Source organism: Musca autumnalis, unplaced genomic scaffold, assembly GCF_047663935.1.
Source record: "Musca autumnalis isolate F117 unplaced genomic scaffold, ASM4766393v1 scaffold_5, whole genome shotgun sequence".
NCBI lineage: Eukaryota > Metazoa > Arthropoda > Insecta > Diptera > Muscidae > Musca > Musca autumnalis.
This window is the reverse complement of record NW_027412088.1, coordinates 35,457,484-35,476,270: the sequence shown is the minus strand read 5'-3', so window position 1 is coordinate 35,476,270 and position 18,787 is coordinate 35,457,484. Positions and strand designations below refer to the sequence as shown.

The 18,787-nt window shown below is 37.9% G+C and overlaps 1 protein-coding gene across 13 annotated transcripts in view; it reads left to right on the top strand.

Annotated features, from left to right (window-relative positions):
* Nucleotides 1–18,787, top strand: part of coro (protein coronin) — a 77,898-nt gene that overhangs the window by 10,731 nt on the left and 48,380 nt on the right. The window contains exon 1 of one of the 13 annotated variants that reach the window (XM_073990741.1): nt 13,253–13,407. The exons of the other annotated variants lie outside the window; for them this stretch is intronic. The gene's annotated coding sequence lies outside the window, so the exon portion shown is untranslated. Of the gene's footprint in view, nt 1–13,252; nt 13,408–18,787 lie in introns of those variants that run through there. 13 annotated transcript variants of the gene reach the window in all.

Below are 18,787 nucleotides of genomic sequence, written 5' to 3'. Positions count from 1 at the left end.
GAACAGTACAGTAGGTCTCCTTGTAAAAGACTTCTTTTATAATATCACTGGGTCTCCTTGTATATGTTCACTTGTTGTTCTTGGAGACCACTGAGATGGCTACGATATCTCTCCATAAAAGAACAATAGGTTTTCTTATACAAGACCATCCCTTTGTCCCTTTTGTAGAAAACCACCTGCGGAAGGGTCATATGTACCTCTCCTACCACTTATCTTCAGATGTCGCTCTCGTTATTTGTTGATAATCGGAAGAGTTGTGGCACATATTTGAACTTGATTCATGTTTGAGAGATATGCAAAGGTTGGAACGAAGCAGTTTACAAGCAGTTTACGTCGTCGAAGCAGTTTACAATTTCGTGTTGCACAGTCTCAGCAACGGTAAGCTTCTGATATGTGTTGACGTTAAAGGGGTCCATGTTTGAATAAAAAGTGAGACCTTGGGGAAAGTGAAAACTATTTGAAAGACGCTTGGCTAACCACGAAGATAGTTTTCATTCCAAAGATATCAGCATTTAAACTTTTCATCAAATCTGCTGTCATCCTGATCGTGAAGATCTCAGCTTGGTATATAGTAAAGTAGTCCTCCCAACTTATATGAATGTTAAGGACCTACCTAGCCTTTCACTGTAGATGCTAGCACCTGTACCTTCTTTCATCTTGGGACAGTCTGTGATAACTACCTCGAGATCTTCAAGTGGTAAGACAGATTTCTCAAGAGTACTCACTATAATGCTTGCTCCTAACTCCCTTAGGATCCAACTATGTCTATAAGTGCTGCCGCGGCCAAGCAATACGCACTGCCTGATAATTGCATTCAGATCTGAGAGGATTGAGACATCCATAGGATAGGATGGACCTTACCAAAGTCAGTTTCTTGTTTTTTTCCAATCGAGTTCTTAAGGCCTGGGTACATAAGCTGCGTCGCCTGCTTGCCTTGCTTGCTTCTGATAAATGAATAAAGAAGAGAAGAAAGAATAAAAAGAAATTTGCTTGGCCTTCTTTATTCTTTTATTTTTTATGTCAGAAATGAAGCAGGCGAGGCAGGTTATGTACCCAGGCCTTTACTTGAATATATCGAAATGAAACCTCTTTTCGCTCGCTCCTCAACGTTTCCTTTTTCTATCGCATTTGACGGTCCAGTATTGTTTGTCAGAAATGAAGCAGGCGAGGCAGCTTATGTACCCAGGCCTTTACTTGAATTTATCGAAATGAAACCTCTTTTTGTTCGCTCCTCAACTTTTCCTTTTCCATCGCAATTGACAGTCCAGTATTGTATTTAGGTAAGTTGCTTTCGAAGACCTGTTGGTTTGACCCACCGAGACAGCCTTGATACGGTACTCGGCCTGGTGGTATTGGTTGAAGGCTGTGGGCCTTCGGATACTCTTCGCAGTTGTTGCTGCTTCTTCAGTCAGCCCAGTCGCCATAGCTGCCCTACAGGCTGTGGAACGTGTCTACAACAGATTGTTGTCCTTCAGCTTTACCCTTGCATTCCGGGTTTGAGTTGGGACAATAGTTCACCCTTGCGGATATGGCTCTGTTTGGGGGTAGGTTTTTTGACATCCTTTATACATTTGGTTTCGACTTGGGAACAGAATCAGAAACACAGCATAACACGTTTATAAAGTTTGTATTTCCAACTTCTTTGGCTTTTCTGTCCGTTGTTAGGGTATACTAAGATTCCCCATCCCCAGTCAATGTTTGCTCTCTTGTAGATCCTGATTTAATAATCACAAAATATCGAAGAACCCAAGAAATAGAATATCATCTCATTGTTAGCAGGACCACAGATTTCTTTCTATTCAGAGACTTTTGTCCTCCACAGGGGCTTTGATTTTCGATTTTTGTATTTTTTTATACCTACCTCAGGTTGTTCATATTTCATCTAAAATAATAGCATAGCTAATGAAAGGCATAATTGTTATTTATATGCATGTGTGTGGATATGCGTCATGATTTTTTTTTCTTATCTGATGTTGCACATGTTGTGCGTCTAGTGAAAGTGGTTCAGTGGTTTGTGACAACAAATTTTAGTTAATTGAATCGGCAACAACAACAAAGGCGAAAAAAGCAAATAAAAAAAAAGAGCTTGAATTAGTTTTCTGTACAACAAAACAAAAAACTATTAAGCAAAAGCTGGCAAAAGCAACAATTGCAACAAAACTGGCTAAAATTTATGAATATATCCAACCATGGGAGGCGTTAGGCTATTCCGTAAATACGCACCATAAGCGAACACCACAAACACACGCACATATATTTGGATACAATTTTTAATTTAAATATAAAACGTTCGACTATTTGTCTGCCTGGCGCGATGTATATGTTGACATGTATGTAGATATTCCGTGTGTTTTTTATGCTCCTGCAAAGTGTCTGTAACAAGTCTATTGTGTCAACGACGTGTAGTACGAACGTTTACGTACCGTCTAGTCGCCGTCAACATCGTCGTTGCTTGTGCGGCGGTATGCGCAGCCTTTAAAATGGTTTTCATACCATATTTGGCTGGGGGACACTTTGCGTGGGGTTCTTTATTGGGTGACAACAAACAAAAAAAAATAAAAGCAAAGAAAGAAAGAATCACTAAAATAAACACCCCAATGTATTATTTTTGTTATAATAGTTTTTTATTTTCGTTTAAAAACTTACCAAAAATTATGGATAATTTTTGTTAAATGAATGTTATCAAAATAAATATATTGGCCATATACGCCATATTAGTAAGTGGGTCAAAACGTGGGGTTAAGCGCTGAATTAGTAAGTGGGAGAGGATTTTTGGCAAAAGTAAAAAACTTTGCAGTAAAGGGGGAGTAGAACAAATGATAGAAGTCTTTGGGATTTATTAAAGCCACCTATAGAATTCTGTAGAATGAAATCTAAATATTCAAATTTTATTGGTTGTTTTTCTTATATGATGATTATTTTAAAAACTACTTGATGATGTTTTCGTTAGAGAAAGTGGAACCTAAAAAATTGCATTAACTTACAGCTTCTATTTATTAAAATCTACTGCAAACCAATATCAACTATCGTTGGATAGATGGGCTCAAAGGCCATCTAACGTTGGATATATGGGCTCAAAGGCCATCTATCGTTGGATAGATGGGCTCAAAGGCCATCTATCGTTGGATAGATGGGCTCAAAGGTCATCTAACGTTGGATAGATGGGCTCAAAGGCCATCTAACGTTGGATAGATGGGCTCAAAGGCCATCTATCGTTGGATAGATGGGCTCAAAGGCCATCTATCGTTGGATAGATGGGCTCAAAAGCCATCTATCGTTGGATAGATGGGCTCAAAGGCCATCTATCGTTGGATAGATGGGCTCAAAGGCCATCTATCGTTGGATAGATGGGCTCAAAGGCTATCTATCCTTGTACAGATGGGCTCAAAAGCTATCTATCCTTGGATAGATGGGCTCAAAGGCTATCTATCCTTGGATAGATGGGCTCAAAGGCCATCTACCATAGTCTAGATGGGCTCAAAGATAGGATTTAAGGTCAAAGGCCATCTATCGTTGGATAGATGGGCTCAAAGGCCATCTATCGTTGGATAGATGGGCTCAAAGGCCATCTATCGTTGGATAGATGGGCTCAAAGGCCATCTATCGTTGGATAGATGGGCTCAAAGGCCATCTATCGCTGGATAGATGGGCTCAAACGCCATCTATCGTTGGATAGATGGGCTCAAACGCCATCTATCGTTGGATAGATGGGCTCAAACGCCATCTATCGTTGGATAGATGGGCTCAAACGCCATCTATCGTTGGATAGATGGGCTCAAACGCCATCTATCGTTGGATAGATGGGCTCAAACGCCATCTATCGTTGGATAAATGGGCTCAAACGCCATCTATCGTTGGATAAATGGGCTCAAACGCCATCTATCGTTGGATAAATGGGCTCAAACGCCATCTATCGTTGGATAAATGGGCTCAAACGCCATCTATCGTTGGATAGATGGGCTCAAAGGCCATCTATCGTTGGATAGATGGGCTCAAAGGCCATCAATCCTTGAATAGATGGGCTCAAAGGCCATCAATCCTTGAATAGATGGGCTCAAAGGCCATCAATCCTTGAATAGATGGGCTCAAGGGCCATCTATCGTTGGATAGATGGACTCAAAGGCCATCAATCCTTAAATAGATGGACTCAAAGGCCATCTATCGTTGGATAGATGGGCTCAAAGGCCATCTATCGTTGGATAGATGGGCTCAAAGGCCATCTATCGTTGGATAGATGGGCTCAAAGGCCATCTATCGTTGGATAGATGGGCTCAAAGGCCATCTATCGTTGGATAGATGGGCTCAAAGGCCATCTATCGTTGGATAGATGGGCTCAAAGGCCATCTATCGTTGGATAGATGGGCTCAAAGGCCATCTATCGTTGGATAGATGGGCTCAAAGGCCATCTATCGTTGGATAGATGGGCTCAAAGGCCATCTATCGTTGGATAGATGGGCTCAAGGGCCATCTATCGTTGGATAGATGGACTCAAAGGCCATCAATCCTTGAATAGATGGGCTCAAAGGCCATCTTTCGTTGGATAGATGGGCTCAAAGGCCATCTTTCGTTGGATAGATGGGCTCAAGGGCCATCTATCGTTGGATAGATGGACTCAAAGGCCATCAATCCTTGAATAGATGGGCTCAAAGGCCATCTTTCGTTGGATAGATGGGCTCAAAGGCCATCTTTCGTTGGATAGATGGGCTCAAAGGCCATCTATCGTTGGATAGATGGGCTCAAAGGCCATCTATCGTTGGATAGATGGGCTCAAATGCCATCTTTCGTTGGATAGATGGGCTCAAAGGCCATCTATCGTTGGATAGATGGACTCAAAGGCCATCAATCCTTGAATAGATGGGCTCAAGGGCCATCCATCGTTGTATAGATGGACTCAAAGGCCATCAATCCTTCAATAGATGGGCTCAAAGGCCATCTTTCGTTGGATAGATGGGCTCAAAGGCCATCTATCGTTGGATAGATGGGCTCAAAGGCCATCTATCGTTGGATAGATGGGCTCAAAGGCCATCTATCGTTGGATAGATGGGCTCAATGGCCATCTATCGTTGGATAGATGGGCTCAATGGCCATCTATCGTTGGATAGATGGGCTCAATGGCCATCTATCGTTGGATAGATGGGCTCAATGGCCATCTATCGTTGGATAGATGGGCTCAATGGCCATCTATCGTTGGATAGATGGGCTCAATGGCCATCTATCGTTAGATAGATGGGCTCAATGGCCATCTATCGTTGGATAGATGGGCTCAATGGCCATCTATCGTTGGATAGATGGGCTCAATGGCCATCTATCGTTGGATAGATGGGCTCAATGGCCATCTATCGTTGGATAGATGGGCTCAATGGCCATCTATCGTTGGATAGATGGGCTCAATGGCCATCTATCGTTGGATAGATGGGCTCAATGGCCATCTATCGTTGGATAGATGGGCTCAATGGCCATCTATCGTTGGATAGATGGGCTCAATGGCCATCTATCGTTGGATAGATGGGCTCAATGGCCATCTATCGTTGGATAGATGGGCTCAATGGCCATCTATCGTTGGATAGATGGGCTCAATGGCCATCTATCGTTGGATAGATGGGCTCAATGGCCATCTATCGTTGGATAGATGGGCTCAATGGCCATCTATCGTTGGATAGATGGGCTCAATGGCCATCTATCGTTGGATAGATGGGCTCAATGGCCATCTATCGTTGGATAGATGGGCTCAATGGCCATCTATCGTTGGATAGATGGGCTCAATGGCCATCTATCGTTGGATAGATGGGCTCAATGGCCATCTATCGTTGGATAGATGGGCTCAATGGCCATCTATCGTTGGATAGATGGGCTCAATGGCCATCTATCGTTGGATAGATGGGCTCAATGGCCATCTATCGTTGGATAGATGGGCTCAATGGCCATCTATCGTTGGATAGATGGGCTCAATGGCCATCTATCGTTGGATAGATGGGCTCAATGGCCATCTATCGTTGGATAGATGGGCTCAATGGCCATCTATCGTTGGATAGATGGGCTCAATCTGTCGTTGAATAGATGGACTCAATGACCATCTATCGTTGGATAGATGGACTCGAAGGCCATATAACGTAGGCTAGATAGGATTTAAGGTCATCTACCGTAGGCTAGATGGGCTCAAAGGTCATCTACCGTAGGCTAAGCCTTGGATAGACGGCCTCAAAGGCCATCTACCTCAAAGGCTTCTATCAATAATCTATGATTTTCAGAGGTCGTTTTTTATCAAATGCAAGAGGGTTCTCAAACTTCCCCGCAAAACATAATTCCAATTTAGTAATCCTATTAATACTTATCATGATACTAGGGCTATCATTTCTGGAAATTAACTCATATAATAAATAATCCTCGTAATCGAATAATCCTAGCTTATAACTGGTTACCACGTCTATGAAATATCATCTAAATTCCTACTTCCAATTTGTTTTAAAACATTTCTCTAATTTCTATTTTATTTGTGCATTCTCCAAGATCGAATGACGACGACAAGTCTCATCACATGGTAATTGTTATGCTATAAGCATATTAATCTACACATTTGCCACTTGTATCGCCATACCACCACTTGGCCTCTCACAAAAAACCATGATTATTATTACTGTAGAAGTGTATATTTTTACAATAAAAAATACATCCATAAAATCATGCATTTTTTATGTATTTTGATGATTTTTATTGTCGACTAGTTGTTGCTGTGCATTTGTATGATTCATAAATTTTTTCATGTAATTTCCTTTTCCCGCCCGTTTATTTTGGGTCTAGCTAGCTGCCAGTATCACTTGGTGGACATTCATGTTGGGTTACTTAACGATGAGTAGGTACCTATTAGTACTTCTCGTTTTGTATTCCACAATTGTTTGAATATTTTCTGTGGTGGTCGTCGTGTTCCGTTCCGTATTGGGATTTTGGTTTTTGCTGTGACAACTTTGAATTCTAAAATAAACCAAATGCAGTAAGCATTTCTCTTGCTCTCTCTCACTTTGCATAGCGTTTGCCGTTATTTTATTTTTGAGCCATAATATTCATCAACAGCAGCGGCTGGCAGTGAGTCAATCACACACTACAACATGTCTTCTAGTTCATCTTCCTCTTGACGATCATGTTCTTTTTTTTCGATTATCATAGATGATGAAGTTTTCTAAATTTACACTATGTCCTCCTAGGGATGACTGACGGCGGACGGAATGTGTGGTTTGAAATGTTGAAAGATATTTTTGTAACACTGATACATTTGATCTAAAAATATTTTCAAAAAAAAAAAAAGATTGTGGGCTCTGAAATTATTGTTTAGAAAAATATATTTTTGTTGTCCATTTTCTATGAATTTTCTAAAACTAAAATGTATTTTTAAATTTTATATTGGTTTCTTCATATATTAATAAAATACTTAAAACTCATAAAGTTTATTACTCTTTTACATTAGGAGAAGTCTCGCACGGAGATAAAAACGAAATCACACGCAGCGAAGGAATATTGTCCGAGCAAAATATTTTTGAAGTATTGTTAAAATAATTTATTTACCTTCTACTTGTATGACATAATATACATGGTTGAAGCAACAATATACAGTATATATAACAATAGTCCACTCACAAAATGTGTTTGCGCTGATCTTATTTTTTCTGCGGATGCATTATCGATCCCACAAACTATAGTAGTACGTCAATTTCAATAAGATTAGTCTATCCAGTAGTTGTAGAACTCCATCCTTTAATTTTAGTTTTCTATTAGTTTTCAAATCTTGTAGCTTCATTTACTAGCTTCTACCAGAAACTATAATTTTATAACTTGTAGAAAATTAGAAAAAAAAAAAATAGAATTAGAAATTTAGAGACACTACACATATAGAACCTGTAGAAGAATATCTATAAAAAAATATTGTTGATCTTTCATATTTGCATGTAATTCGAATCTAACATAACATAGGTAATATCTTAATATCTTGACATGTTAGAATCGGCTTGTTAAAAAATCTAAATCTAAGATATAAAAATGTCACAGTGGAAGATAATTTCTCCTCAAATTGTAAAACTATGAAACGTCGTTCCCACGACAATTTGAAGTACGACCCGCAAGGACAAGGGTTTCACCCGGCAAGATATTGTCAACTCAACAACAGCTGCTGCATCATCTTCCTAATTCGAGCCGGCATTGAACAAAATCGCGGACTAAGATGTAAAAATTTCATTAACATACAGCTTCTAAAAATTGAACTCATGCTCAAACTTATATGTGGTATATTCCGCTAAAGCAGTGGAAATATTTAAATAATATATAATATATATAATAATAATATTTTTTATCCAATCATAAAAATATATAAGGTCGTTCCCATGACAATTAAATCTAAGCACCGGAACGACCAGGGTTACACTTGGCAAGAGATTGCCAACTCATCAACAGCTACATCATCCTCCTAATTCGAGTCGAGATTGATTTATTCGGAGTTCAATATACATATTGCGGCAAATTCCATCTCAGTAAGAGGCTACGTTTAGCCTGGTGACACCAGAGGAGGTGCTCAAGTCTTATCTCACACAACAACTGGTCGTCATAATTCATAGCTGTCAGCAGCCAAACAACACCCATGCAGCAAGGCTTAACACAACTGCTAGCAATTCTTCCAGTTCTGCGACTATCACTCAATTGGTATTCCACCCAACACTACTCGTACTAGTCTCCAAACTAGTAACGCGGCTAGTTATTCTACTGGCAATTCATCCAGTGTCACAATTCCATCCAGTTGAAGCTTTACTTTTTCCTATATATATTTTTCTATTTATTCTACTAGCAATTCATCCAGTAGTACAATTCCTTCGCATGGTACCTGCACTAGTTGCCAATCTACTACTCATTTCCATGGCACTACGACTAGCATTTGGTCTAGCTGGTCATCCAGTCATAACCCTTACTAGTGCCCATGCTAGTAGAGCGACTAGTCTTCCAGATCCAATGCACAATGCTCATAATCTCCATTACAGGCAACACCAAACCAATGATAATTCCATCCATATTAGTCTAAACAAAAGCAGCCGCGGCAGCAATCGGGTGGTAGGTTGGTGGCCCGTTCGCCCTATTTCCATAAATGTAATTTAATTGTTATCGTTTAAGAAATAACGTGATCGATATCGCATGATCACAAAATCCCAATTGGTGTCCTCCAAGAGACAAAGTTGACCAGTAATTGTTCCCTTTTTCTTCAGGGAATTAGAAGATTATCTGGCGAGATAGGGAAAGTAACCATAGGGTTAGCCTCGCATTCAATATCTAGCGGGATGTCAGATATAGTACCAATTGCTTCCCTTCCAGAGGCAAAGTTGACCGGTAATTGTTCCCTCTCTTCTTCGGGTTACTAAAACATTATCAGGCGATATGGAAAGAAATCATAGGCTTTGTTTGACGCCATCACTTGGAAGAGGGACACTTTGACAATTTCTTTTAAGTAATGAGCATCTCAGTTCATTCCGATGATGCTGATATCGAAATCATCAATGTTTACATTCGGAATTGCCCTTGACCAATGCTCATCACGAGATATGGTATTCCCAGTTAACGAACGATCCACGCAGTGTTCTTATCGCAAACCAAATAGATGCATCCGACTTTGTTTCCATCAATGAGGAATCCACCTCAAAGGAATTGCACTCAGATGTTCGAGCTCGCGCCAGCTCCGTGCTCCTTTTATTCACAACTTTACAAACACAGGTCGCACTTAATTTTGACCACAATTCGATCCTAGTCATGACAAAACCAAACGATATTGCTAAGCGCTACAAGTGCATATTCGAGAATTAAGGCGTTTATTTACAACTTATGTACGTCATTTCACTCTGTCCCATGTGCCAGAAGGATTAAAAAAAAATATTCAGAGCAATAATACTCCATGAAAAAAGCGCTACATTGCAATGGGGGAAGAATTCCTCTCACGAGACCAAATTAGCCATTACGATTGGCGCAACAGTGCGACCAACTACATGCCACCGAAGCAGATGAGGAAATAATTCTGCTATTTAGCAGAACCGTTTTCCCGAACAAAGGCGTTCTAAGTGGCTACAGCCATCTCGTTAATTGGCCCTCTACAGAACACTTGTCCTATGAGTCGAACTAAGAAAATATTGTCATTCCTCTCTATTTGTTGCTTTGTTTCTCCAATTTTGATGCCTGAGTTTTTCGATCTCGTCTTCCAATTGTTTACTCCATTGAAGACTTGCCCTTCCAGTTCTGCGTGTACCGCCATGCTGCCGGTATTTATACGCCTTTTTTGCGGGATCATTATCGCCCATATCTTTGACATGGCATAGCCAACGCAATTGTTGTATCTCGATACGTTTAGCTGTACTGATAGATCTTTCGAAGAATTTTTCTCTCAGGCACACCATACACTGCTTTATCTGCGCAAGTACCCAAGTTTCGGAACCATACACTAACACAGGTATATTTAGTGTTTTGTAAAGTGTTACTTTTGTTTGAGGAGTAGAATCTGTTGAATACTATTCTTCTTATTTCTCAACTGATGTTGTTTGCTGTGTTTATGGCGGTACCAAGGTAGACGAAATCTTTAACTACCTGAAAATTATAGGTGCCAACTTCCACTGTTGGTCCGAGTTCTATGGACGCATTACGCGTCGATACCATCAATTTTGTATTTTCGTCATTGACTGCAAGACCCACTTTAGCAGATTATCCTTCGACCTTTGTAAATGTATCAGTTACTTCCTTAACTAATCGCCACATGATGTCAATATCGTCAGCATAAGCATGTGGCTTTTGGTGTAAAGTGTGCCATTACTTTTAACATCTGCATCTCGTAAAACATTTTCCAGCGGAATGTTGAATATGTCACACGAAAGGTTCTCTTGTTCTCCTCCTCGTCTGAAACCTCTTTTGGTATTAAACTCTTCGGAGTTCTTTCCCATTTTAACTGAGGACCCAGTATCAGTTAATGTCATCTTACAAAGCCGAATGAGCCGGGATAACTAATTTAGACATGGCTTGAAATACCTTTGAACGTAGGGTGCTGTCGAAGCCTACTTTATAATCGACAAAAAGTTGATAGGTCTCAATCTGCAGCGCTTGGGTCCTCTACAGGATTTGCCGCAGGGTAAATATCTGGTCTATGATGGATTTGCCAGGTGTAAAGGCGCATTGGTATGGTCCAATTACTACGTTGCCCGTAACACTATTTTATAAGCAATAGGGAGCTGTCTTTAACTTATCTTTGTCTGGTGGTAAACATTCAATACCATATCCTGGGATTGGATCTGTGAACTTCGGACTTCATTCCGGATCCTGTTCATCTCGATTTTTCCACACTCTAGATTTTCCATTTCTCTCTTTTTTCTGCGGAAAATACTTTTATCCTTTACTCTTTTCTCCCGATAAATCTCTCGTGCCATACACATTGTCACTGATTGTAGATTAGCCCTATATACCGCATTTTTATACCCTCCACCATAATATGCTCGGTATAATTAAATGTGTCATTCCGTTTGTAACGCATCGAAATATTCATCGGAGGCCCTATAAAGTATATATATTTTGGATCAGGGTAAAATTCTAAGTCGATATAACCATGTCCGTCCGTCCGTCTGTTGAAATCAATATACAGCTTACAATTTTTAAGATACAGCTTTGTAATTTGGTATAGAAGTTTCTATTACTCCTAGGATGTTTGGTATTGCAAATTGGCTATATTGGTCCACGTTTTTATATAGCCCACATTGAACGGTACCACTCGATTTTCGGTATTTTGAAGGTTTTAGCCTCATTATCACACCGAAATGGCTGAAATTTGGTATTTACTTTCCTCCATAAACTTGTCGCTGCAGGTCCACGCCTTAGTATAGTCCCTATAGAACGGTACCTCCCTATTTCCGGTATCTTGAAGGCCTCAATATTCCACAGAAATGGCTGAAATTTGGTTTTCATGTGGGGTATTAAACGTTCCATATGAAATTTGTCGGTATAGGTCCACGCCTTAGTATAGTCCCCATAGAGCGATACCTCCTGACTTTCGGTATTTTGAAGGTTGTAGCCACAGCAACCCACCGAAATGGTTGACATTTGGTATTTAGTCTTTGTTAGAGGTAAAAGCTTTTCTGACTGAAATTCGTTGGTCCACGTTTCTATATAGCCATCATAGAACCGTACCTCCCGATTTACGTAAGTCTGAAGGTTGTGACGTCAATATCCCACCGAAAGACTGAAATTTGTTATTAAGTCTTCACGGGGTTATAAACTATTCCAGAAGTGAATAATCAGTATAGGTCCGCGGGTACCTATATCCCTCATAGAAGTGTACCTCTTGATTTTCTGTATTTTCAAGGTTTTACCGAAATATTGGAAATTCGATTTTTAGTCTTCTTTGAGTCTAAAAACTATCCGCCAGAAATTTGTAGGTATAAATCGACGTTTTAATATAGTCCCCATGGAACGGTATCTCCCGAATTTCCGTATTTTGAAGGTTAGCTACATTGTTTTACCGAACTTTGCTGAAATTTGGTATTTAGTCTTCTTCATAAACGAAAGGAAACTAATTGTTCCATTTTACTTCAATACAACTCGTGATGGAGGGTATAACAAGTTCGGCCTGGCCGAACTTAACGCTCCTTGTTGGAGGTCTATCTGGTTCCAATAAGCATAAAAATCTTCAATATCATTCTCCATTCACATGCCAAAGAGTCTGTACTACAGTTCTGCCGCCAATTTTTTGATCATTGAACCTTGCAGAAACCACACAGCTGAGCGGTATTTCAGAGATTTAGGTCATTTAAGCTCGGAAGATATTCTTTAGACACACGATTTTTCCATAAAATCTATTAGATGAAGACCGAGAACCTTCCAGTGTACTTCTAGAGACATATTACATTCTAGAGCTTTTATTTATCGACCAAAGACCTTATTTTTGGGTCTAGACTTTAAATAGAATTATCCAGAGAAAGATCGAGAACATTCCGGATTACTTCTCTAGAAGGTTATAGAAATTGAACTATTTTGTAAACGGCCTTAAAGCATCATGTAATGCCATGAAATAGTCCCAAAAGCGTTTGACTTTGAAGACTTTTCTTTTCCCATGATTAAGTTGGCATATTAAAAGCGGGCATATTAGGAAATATTTATTTTTAAATTTTCAATAAACCAAATACACAATTTGTGGGAGAACATGTGTGTAGATATCACCATCCATCCATCCCTCCTCGATGTTTAAGAATTTTAAGAAAGAAAAACAAATTTTAATTTGAAAACAAAAATATACACAAATAAAAATAATGATACAAATTTAAATTCTGACGTGTGTTTAGTTATTATTTTCCAATATATTCAATTTGAAGGTCATGTTTGAGGAGGAATAGAAGAAGAAGAGTGATGATGGTACGTACATCTGTTTGAAAGAATTTATTTTTTTGGCAATGTAAGGGAAGATAGTTTGCTATTTCTATAGATATGAAAAAACAAACCTTGAATACTTTAAACAATATTCCAAAAATTCAACAGAAAACTGCTATAAAACAATTTATAGCATCCAAATTTAAAATAATTTGGCAAAATGCTTATTTGGGTTATAAATTTTGGTTTGTGTTGTTAAATAATAAAAATTTGCTTCAAATAAATTCTTGCAAAGTGTTTTGGCATTTCAAAATGCTGTATTTCGTTTAGTTTTTTGTTTAAATTAAATAGTTTATATCAACAAATCTATGTTATTCTGCCATAGAATGAAGATTTCTTGTTAGATTTCACCTGTTTTCTATTTATTTTTGGCTTAGCCGAAAACAATGATGATGCTATTGCCAGCCAGCAAGTCAAGTCAGGGACGAGATGACTTGTTGGTTGGTAGGAGGAGGAGGGTGGAAGCATCAGTAATTGAATAGACACACGCCAACACAAAATTTGAACACAAATTCGGTATGTGGACCAATTTTTCGCACATCACAAATTTTGTTTAGATTTTTTTTAACAAGAAAAATTTCAGGCAGCCATCTATCTTAGCCATAACGTCAACATTTTGGTTATAAAGCGAAACTGTGTAATGGTTGTATTACGTGAAATTTCTGTTATAGATTTATTTTTAAAACAACAGAGCTTTCTGACGGTGTCTTCTCTGGAGTTTTAAATCAAAAGACTATTATCACTTGTTGATAATTTTTTTCTAGATTTAATTCTCAATCTCACAGAAATTTCGACTGATGAAATAAATGTCTTATTCAATATGATCTCCAGAATGCATTCATGCTTGCGTTGCAGTGGCACAACACTTCTGTTGACGCCATTTAAATGTCGGCCTCTTTATTATGTATTTTTGTCTGTCAGTCTGTCCATCCATCTACCTAGCCAATATGGTTATTTTTGCCTCTTTTTTCGTTATGAATACCATATGAATTATGTTTTAGTTTATTTTTGTTGTTGTTTGTTTTGGAGGCCAAAAACAATCAAGTTGTATTTATTTTCAGAGCTCCAGCATGTGGGCGAAACTTGACAAAGTCATATAAGACGAAAAACACTAAAACACCCAAAGTATGTTTATTTTTTGTTCATTGAAAGTTGTGAGTGATAAAGTGACATTGAGGTGACTTTTTTCCAATAATATTTTCAAAATATAGAGTTTGAATAATATGTGTGTGTCTGTTTATTTGCAATACAATAGAAAATATAATAAAAATGTTTTACTTTTATTAGAAAAGAATATATTTTAATATCAAATATTTACGTGCCTTCTTTTAGATCAATAGAAATTGTTTTAGGAAACAAAAAAAACAAAAATTGGATTCGTGGATTATCGAAAATAATAATACCACAAGCAATGATACTAAAAAATTTCATTAACATACAGCTTCTATTTTGAACCACAGAAACGCAAAAAAACCCATTGAAAATACAGTTATGGCTTCGGAGAAATTTACCGTGTCCACAAAAAAAAATTCATTTAACGTACAGCTTCTATATAAAGTTTACTCACATTTAAAGTTTGTTCTGCCATAAAATTATTTCAGCTACAAACAAAAAGACAGATATTATGGTGAGTTTTGTCTTTCCGCCGTTTCGACTTAAAGGAGAAAGTGAAAAAATTCACGTGGAATTTACGTTCAGAATAACACCATGTATGTTTAGAGTATAGGAAGCCATCTAGAGTTCTTGGGTAGGCAGAAGACCTTCTGCGAATCTTTTATAGGCAAAATACTTTCTAGAGGACTGATATATAGAAATATGATCTTCCAGGATTCGTCTATAGATAGAAATACAAAATTGAAACTGTAGTTACAGCTTGGCATGTATTTATTCTACGACCTTACATTTTGAATTTTAGATCTATCGGGCAAAAACTCTGTTCCTTATAATGTCCTTTTAGCTATCACAAAAAACCTGATCTTAAATTTTCTTATTTTTTATATGTTTAGAATATACAAAGGTTACCTTTAAGAGAATCGAGGTCAGTGCACAAAAACTTGTAGACTTCCTCCATAGGATGAATGATTTCTACAGGAAATATTTGGACAGAATCTCTTTTTCTGTGGGTATTTTGCTGACAGAAGACTTTCCAGAGATCTAATGTGGAAAGATGCTTTTCCAGAATTAGTACCGGAGGACTTCTATAGACATGTGACATTTTAGAGTCTCTATACCGAAAATTTTCTACTTTTAACGGTAGAAAACGGGACTTCAAAGAAAAGTTTCGTGTAGTCAGAAAACATTATACAAATGTTTTATAGACCTATTCTTTTTATTTATAGAATTCCAGTAGCCTTCTGTGTACAGTAAACTTTCTTAAGATCTTTTTTATATATCACATTTTCGTCAGGTCTTTTGTAGTCATAAAAACTTCTACCAGACATAATACGTTCCAACGTTCATTTATAGTTGGGGAATCTTCTGAAGTCTTCTATATAACGAAATCATTCTAAGGACAAATTAACTTCAGTAGACACAAGAACTTCTAGTAGTCAAGTCTTTTGTAGTCATAAAAACTTCTACCAGACATAATACATTCCAACGTTCATTTATACTTGGGGAATCTTCTGAAGTCTTCTATATAACGAAATCATTCTATAGACAAATTAACTTCAACAGACACAATAACTTCTAGAAGTGCGTTTCTCTGACTTATTTTTTGAGTTACCGACAAAAATCGGCGAAATTAAAACGCAAAGTTATGAATGAAAAGTTCAAATAAAAGTTGACTGTACTCTTGCTATCGGCAGAACTTTAGGACTACTTTTTATTCGTCGCTAACTAACTAAACTCAAAACATCGTTAATTATCGAAATTATAAGCATTTTAATTCTAGCAATATTTGTCGGTGACTCAAAAAATGAGTTAGAGAATCGCAAGACTGATGTTTTTAAACGAAAGAGAATCTTTAACACGACTTTTTTAGCAAGTAACCAAGCTCATCTAGATGTCTTATATACAACAACTACATCTTACACGTCTACCGCGAGAAGGAAATCTTCTAGATTTCTTCTATAAACCGAGTTCCTGTTAAGATTTTTCTATGTACAAAAGACACCCGTCAAGAATATATGGCATGACAGATACTCAAGAACTTTCAGATATTTTCTAATAACAGTAATCCTATTAGACGACTCCTAAAGTCAGATTTTCTGCAGGAAAAAAGGCTATATAGAGGTCTCATATAGACAGGCATTCTTCAAGATTTCTTCTATAAACCGATTACCTCTGAAGATTTTCTATAGACAGGAGACATTTTATAGGCCTCATATAGACAGAAAGCCAAAAGCAATCTTCTATCGACAGAAACCCTTCTATAGACATATGAACCGAAGTTCTCTCAATAGACAAAATACCTCCTAAAATTGTATTTTACAGGTAGATAAATTTGTTTGTATAGAAGACCTCCTAACGGGTTTTTCTATAATCACAATACATCTTAAAAGGGTTTCTATATACAGAATACCTCCTTAGTGGGTCTTCTGTGGACAGAAGATCTCCTTAAAGGGTAATCTATAGACAGAAGATTCAAAAAGGTCTTCTGTAGATATAAGGGCCCCTAAAAGGGCTTCGGTGGACAAAATGCCCTCTAAAGGGGTCTTCTGTAGACAAAATACCTCCGAAAGTGGTCTTCTATAGCCAGAAAATGTCTTAAAGGGATCATCTATGGTAGAAGATCTCCTACCGGGGTTTCTATAGACAGAACATCTCCTCATGGGGGTTTCTATAAACAAAAGACCTCTTAAAAGAGTTTTTATGTACAGAAGACCTCCTAAATTCGTATTCTACAGGCAGAATATACCTCCTTAAAGGGTATTAAGTAGGCAGAAAATCCTAAAAGGGGCTTCTGTGGATAAAATACCCTCTAAAGGGGTCTTCTATAGATAGAAGACCTTCCAAAGGGGTCTTCTGTAGATAAAATATATCATAAATGGGGTTTCTGTGAATAGAAGTTCTCCTAAAAGTGCCTTCTTTAGGCAGAAGATTTCCTAAAAGTTATTCTATAGTAGAACACATCCAAAAGCAGTCTTCTATCGACAGAAACCCTTCTATAGACATGTGAATAGAAGTTCTCTCAAAAAGGTTTTCAATAGACAGAGTACCTCCTAAAATTGTGTTTTATAGGTAGAACAACAATTTTTTCTAAAAGGCTCTTCTATAGAAGACCTCCTAACGGGTTTTTCTATAATCACAATACATCTTAAAAGGGTTTCTATATACAGAATACCTCCTTAGTGGGTCTTCTGTAGACAAAAGACCTCCGAAAGTGGTCTTCTATAGCCAAAAAATTTCCTAAAGGGATCATCTATGGAAGAAGATCTCCCAACGGGGGTTTCTATAGACAGAAGACCTCCTAACAGGGTTTCTATAAACAGAAGACCTCTTGAAAGGTTTTTTAAATACAGAAGACCTACTAAATGCGTATTCTATAGGCAGAAGACCTCCTTAAAGGGTATTCTATAGGCAGAAGATCCTAAAACGGGCTTCTGTAGACAAAATACCCTCTAAAGGGGTCTTCTGTAGATAGATAACTTCCAAAGGGGTGTTCTGTAGATAAAATATATCATAAAGGTGTTTTCTGTGGATATAAGTTCTACTTAAAAAACCTTCTATAGGCAGAAGATCTCCTAAAAGTGTTTCTATAGTAGAACATATCCAAAATAAAGTCTTCTATTGACAGAAAACATTCTAAAAGGATTGTTTTATAGACATATGAATAGAAGTTCTCTCAAAAAGGTTTTCAATAGACAGAGTACCTCCTAAAATTGTATTTTATAGTTAGAACGAAATTTTTAACGGGGTTTCTATAATCACAAGACATCTTAAAAGGGTTTCTATATATAGAATACCTCCTTAGTGGGTCTTCTACCCTCTAAAGGGGTCTTCTGTAGATATAAGACCTCCCAAATGGGTCTTCCGTAGATAAAAGATATCATAAAGGGGCCTTCTGTGGATAGAAGTTCTCTTTAAAGGGTGTTCTATATTCAGAATGTCTCCTGTTTCTACAGAAAGAACACGTCCTAAAGAAGTCTTCTATCAACAAAAAACAGTCCAACGAATGTGCTGTCTAAGTGTAAGCGGCGCAATGAGGACAACATCAACGAGGGCACTAGAAACTATTCTATATATACACCCAATAGAAATCCAGATAAGGTATGAAGCGGCTGTCGCAGCTATTCGACTTAAAGCGATGGACGAGTGGATCTGTAAGGACCACGTAACATACTATCAAAACATTCTACAGGTAACAACGGGAGAGTCAATGGATAACATTGTATCGGACGTATATCTGAAACATTTGTAGCTG